The sequence below is a fragment of the Labrus bergylta genome, chromosome 5 (assembly GCF_963930695.1).
Source record: "Labrus bergylta chromosome 5, fLabBer1.1, whole genome shotgun sequence".
Lineage (NCBI taxonomy): Eukaryota > Metazoa > Chordata > Actinopteri > Labriformes > Labridae > Labrus > Labrus bergylta.
The window spans coordinates 28,256,851-28,262,850 of record NC_089199.1 but is presented as its reverse complement, the minus strand read 5'-3'; the positions used below and the strand labels follow the sequence as shown (position 1 = coordinate 28,262,850).

General features: G+C 42.0%; 1 protein-coding gene across 2 annotated transcripts in view; it reads left to right on the top strand.

The window, feature by feature from the left end:
- The first annotated feature begins 266 nt into the window (after positions 1–266).
- Positions 267–6,000, top strand: part of LOC109994164 (SRY-box transcription factor 13) — a 44,671-nt gene continuing 38,937 nt past the window's right edge. Inside the window, exon 1 of one of the 2 annotated variants that reach the window (XM_065955359.1) lies at positions 267–559. The gene's annotated coding sequence lies outside the window, so the exon portion shown is untranslated. Of the gene's footprint in view, positions 659–6,000 lie in introns of both variants that reach the window. The other variant, XM_065955358.1, reaches the window with a different exon arrangement.

Genomic DNA, 6,000 nt, shown 5'->3' with positions numbered 1-6,000 from the left:
TGTTAAATAACTCTACAGTTATATGAATCCTTTGATTGAAAGGAGGAAATAGCTCAGTGGATCAGTCAATAGTGATCAATAGTGTGTTAACGTGACAAGAAGCCAGAGACAGTTAATCGTTTTATGTTTTGTTTTGGCTCTCTCTCTCTCTCTCTCTCTCTCTCTCTCTCCTCGTCTCCTCCGCCAGCACCTGAAATCAGTCCTCTCCCTTTAAGTGGGAGGTGAGCGGCAGGGCGCAGTGGACGGTGAGTGTTTGGGAACCAGAGCGGCAGACAGACAGAAAGTCACGGGGAGTCAGTAAGAGAGAGAGAGAGAGACACACACACACACAGAGAGAGAGAGAGAGAGAGAGAGAGAGAGAGAGTGAGGGCAGCGCTCTCCGACTCCAAAACATTTACGCACCGCACCAGGATTCAACCTCTCATCTTTACTTACACCCAACCCAACCCACCCACCGACTTCCACCACCGCGTGTCCCCTCCACGGAGCAGAGGAGAAGTCCGCACACGGAGCTCGCCGGGGGCAGCCTCGGCTCCCAAACCAGCGCGCTGTGACCGCGGTGAGGAATTAAAGCGGGAGAGAAAGAGGAGGAGGAGGAGGACGGGAAGTTTTATTTGTTTTTCCTCGTGGGGAGCTCAGTCAGGGCGCACCGGGACTGGTGAGTGATCGGTGTCAAAGAATAAGCCGTGTTATTTACTAGTCCTGTTGCAGGCCAGGATGTGTAAGGTAGAAGTCATGAAAGTGTTGCTGTCACGCAAGTGTGTGTTTTTGTAAACTTCCACACGCCTCCTTCACTTCAGGTTAGAAGGTGTTGTTGAATGTGTTGATCTATCACCTTTTTAAAGGGACGTTCACACATTTTTTTCCTCCATCCATAAACTTCAAGAACTTCCAATTTTCACTTTCCTCCTTTTCAATCCAACACAATCAACATCCCCCCTCCTCCCCCCCCCCATCCACAACTCTTTCACTCTCTGTCTCTCTCTGTGACATCTTCATTTTCTCCTCTGAATGTGCCAGAGAGCCTGACAGCACTGCACTGGCAGCTAACTCATTATTTAGTGATGGTGGATGATGATGATGATGATGAGGAGGAGGACGGTGGTGGTGATGATGTCACTTCTGTTGGCAGATGCAAATGAGTGAACATCAGCAGGTTCACCAAGAATAGGTACAGGCGTCAACGGTTTTCCCAAGACTTCAACACCCCCCCTCCCCTCCCCCTCCTCCTCCTCCTCCTTCCTCTTCCCTTTCACTTCAGCTGGGAGTTTAGCAGAATAATTCACTCCTGAAACAATTCACTCCGTCAAGTTTCAGAACAATGAGAAGGGGGGGGAGATTAAGTTTTCACATAAACAAAACAACGTCAAGCAAACTCCTAAATTATATCTGCTGATATTTTTGAGTCACTTTCTTACACTCTTGCACAAAACTCCTGAAGTTTGCACACCACTAAAAGCTGTAATTTTCACACTTCTACACTGAGTTTTTCTCCTGCCAGCGTCCTTGTGAATCGTCAGTGTGAATTTGGGGTGAGCTGATGTGAGAACTGTGTGCTGGTGACGTCTCTATCTTGCAACTGGCAAACGTCAATAGATTGTATGCATATATTTCGTCTTCACCGATATGTTCTCTGTTTCTTTGTCGGTATTATGATTGTGTGGAACTACATGAAGCATCGATATGAAGGCAAAAACGTCTCATTATAACATCGTAAAGCGGACTCTGTTGCATCGTCCGTCCACCACTTGTGCGTTGTTCCTTCCACTTGTGTGCTGCTGCCTCCTGAGATCCCTTTCCTCCCTCCAGTCCTACAGGGATAGTCTCCCTCTGTTTAGGTGCTTGTGTTGAACAGCTAACTCTGGAAATTGTCAGGAGTTCATACAGTGAAAAACGGCCTAACGGGAGCAATTTAGACGAGTAGAACCTGAGGTGTGTCCAGAAATGTTCAGAAATAAAAGTAGCTGCATGTGGATCAGTGTCGAGTTTGTGTTTGTGCAAAAGATTTCAAAAAAGACACACTGCAGGTCTGGGATCAGTCCGGAGGTGATGTCTCTGTCTCAGTGTTCAGAGTATGCAAAGATTGTGGACTCTCTGCCGCAGCATGGGTCATGCTGAACAGTGGAGTGGTGGGTTTCATTTGTGTGTGTGTGTGTGTGTGTGTGTGTGTGTGTGTGTCTTTACAGTGGCTGGCTGCATACAAAGCTGTCCGTCAGCGGGGAGTCCCTGACCTTTTCTTTCCGTCAATCTTCTTTCCTCGCCTTATTCGTTTTTTCGCGACCATCTCCGCCCCCCCCTGCTGCTGCTGCCGCCACCACCACTCCTTTTTCTTTTCTTTTTTTTCTTTTCTTCATCTGTCTTTCTTTTATTTGTATTTTTTCTTATTTTTTATTTTTTTGCATCTGCACATCCTGCAGCCTTGCGTGCCACACTCTCCCATCATGCTCTTTGATCTGCACAGTGAAGATGTAAAGCAAAGAGTTTTGTCTGTCATCACCTGTGAGATAGTGTGTGTGTGCGATACCACCTCTTCGTCTCTTCCTATGACACACGCAAACACACTTAAACACACACAGGATAATCTCAAGGAGTGGCTCGGCATTTCAACCCCCTCACCCCCCTCACCCCTCTCCCCCTTCCACTTCTCTGTTCTGAGTTTTTGTCTTCACAGGTGAACGGGTTCATGTAAGACAAAGGTGACCCGGGGGGGGGGGTGCACATGGCTGTACGTTGATTTGAGTTTACCTTCAAACTAAACTAAAATGAAGGGAACATAGGCGACAGTATTCCTCCATCGTTCTATATTATCAATAGACTCAGTTTCAAACCTGTTCCTGTCTCCTGTGTGTTACCTCCACAGCCGTGCACAAAAAAACCCAAAACATCCAGTCATCTTAAACGACATTAAGTGCGGTCTAGAAGGTTTTCCCCAAATCTTCAAGGACTCCTCAAACCATCTGGATATTAAAAAATATTCCATCTGCTTCATGGTTAAAAAAATAAAAGTTACATTTATTTAGTTTTTTTAACCATCCAGACATGGATTGTAGCCAGAAAATACGTTTCTCCTGTATTTAAATTGTACAAACCCAAAAATCGTCCAGATGGTGGAGGAGTCTTTGAGGGTTTTTTTTTAGAAATACATTCAGTAAGTACAGCGGGAATGGGAAGGGATTGTTGAATGACCTTCAGGCTTCTTTTGATAATTCATTTTGAGAAAGTGGGATGCTCATTGCTGTGACTGAAAAATGAACAGAAGTAAGAGCTCAATCAATGAGTCAACAACGGCAATCCTCTTAGCCGATATCGCCTCATTGCAGATGATCCAATATCAGTGAGACTCAGAAAGAAATGCGCCAAATGACATGCAAAGTTTTTCTTTTAAGTAGGTCACAACACGGCTTATAAGTAAAATAATCAATGCATGAGTTTTTATTTGACCTAATCAATATCACTTTTGGCCTCAACATTTAAAACCTTCTGATTGTTGTTCCTGTCCTGTGATATAAATGTTTAATCTGCAGGTGTTTAAGTGAGAACATAGGTTTTAAAATAATACAGTCATAGATTTTTAAATCATGGATAATTATCAAAAAGTGTGAGCTTTAAAAGAACCCATTAAAGATCTTCAGTCGTATTTGAAGCCAAAGTTGCTGCACAAGACAGACAAAGCCGTTGAGTCCATCCAAACTCACATCATGGCTGCAAAAACAGACGTTTCTCGTGTCGTTTCGGCGTCCTGTAAAGATGCAAAAGTTACTTTTATCTCTCTTGGACACACAGACAGAGAGCAGAGGAGGAGACACCCGTACGTCGCCAATGTAGTTTTTGCAATTTAGACTCAGGATTTGTTTTCATCTGGTGATTAATACACATTCAGTCACCCAATAGATGCCTATGGTTTATATTTTTGTTTCCATGTGTTTGAAACAGGTGGAGAGATTGTTTGATTTTTACTCGTTTTGTAAAGTTTAAAATTCTGCAACATGACAACCCTTAGTGTGTGTGTGTGTGTGTGTGTGTGTGTGTGTGTGTGTGTGTGTGTGTGTGTGTGCGCGAACACTGACTTATACATCGGATGTCTCCATAAGGCAGCAGAGCCTCATGACCCCCTATATCCTTTTGGACATTGTTTTCTGAATCCCATTGAACCAGGAGTCCATGGGGAAACACCACAATGGAGAAGAATGGTGTGTCTTTATGTCTGTGCCCGTGTGTGTGTCTGTGTGTGTGTGTGTGTCTGTGTGCACCTCAGCCTCTGCTTTAGCGCAGTGTGAGGCCAAGCCAATCACAGAGAACAATGGCGGGTTCAGGAAAGCCTTATGATCTCTTTAAACAAACCCCCTCTGGCTGCTTTGTCTCCTTTGGTGGAAACAGAAGAGCTGTGAGATTTAAAGCAGTCAGCTGTCTGACTGACTAATTAATACTGAGACGGAGGAGGTTTTTTATCCACACGTTACGGATGTGATTGAAACTTTAGAAGCGGACAGCATCAACATCTTTCATCGTGCGTCTTCACTGCTCATTCAAAGACTCGTCTGAAAATCCTGATGTACTCCCTGCAGACTCATAATGTGGGACTGTCAGTGTGGATTGATCACATTGATCACTAAACAAATGGATTATGTTCTCATTTCCTGAGTCATAGTCATATATAAATTCATTTATCATAAACCCAAACACTTTGTCAATACCACAAAATAAAATTTAAAGTCCAAATTTTGAATTTTCAGAAGGTGAAAGTATATTTAGGTTGAAATGTTCGTACATTGATTGAGTGTGTCCTCTTTTTTTTAACCTGCCTGACGTACGTTCAACCACCCGCACCTTCTTAATCTAATGTGAGGTTTGTTACTTTCTGCTGTTATAAAAACACATGAAGACTTTTAATTTGACTCAGATTTCACATCGATTTTTACAATTTCTATAGAGTTTACAGATGTATTGACATAGAAAATAAAATGAAGGTGCAGCTATATTTACTGTATCAGTAATTTGTTGTGCATTTGCCATAAATCAAAAGGCTTTTATTGTTTATTCCTACTTAAAATAAAATAAAAAAATATGAATAGTATTGCAATTTGCCCAGGCTAGATCTGGTGCCAAATTAACTATTTTTTATTTATTTAACCAGTTCTTATTTAAAAAGTCCTTTAAAATAGTCCAGTTAAATACAACAGGTGTTACGTAGTAGAGTCATCTCTGAAGAAAAGACGACTGGTCTGAAGCTCATCTATCACTGTAGGCATGAAAAAGAAAAAATTGTATTTCAATTGATTCCATATTTTATTATTGCGTCATTATTTTATTTATTTTCCACTTCTGTTCTCGACATTTAGACTTTTTCCTCAAAGTGATTTTTTTTTTTCCTCCTCACATGATGGATTCTTTCATGTCTGGCTGCCCTGACCCTCACCCTCTAACCCCTCTATATATTCATTGACAAATGTATGACAGAGAGACATTTGTACATCTTTTAAAATCTAAAAATGTTAAAATGTGTAAACCTCATAGTTTTTAATGTTCTCTGCACTTCGTTAAAGGAAGAGAACGCTGCACCTTTCAGATCTTTCTTGTTGAACTTCATGTGATCGACACATCGCGGTGTGTCTTATGACCCCTTTGGCCTCTTATTTTTATACCCTCACTACTCTCTGAAGTTGAGAAGAAGAAATCAAAGTAGTATCATTTTATGTAACTTTAAACTTTATGATGATCACCATAAATACGTCCACTCTTTTTCCCTTTCTTCCTCTTAAATGATGGAGTACCTAAACCTTTCTGTTTTGGACTGTTGGTCGTTTTTCTGAGTGTTTGCTGACAACAGTGTTTTAGAAACTCTTAAAGAAAAATCTCAGTTGAAGCCTTACAGTTCTGAGAGTATTGGGATGCGGCCGGCTGCCCTGTGGTGTCAATATGAACTCATAATGCTTTAAATGAGGCCTTATGTGTGCTCGAGTTAATCTTCTTTCTGTTCTGTGACTGGTGACAATGTGAGCA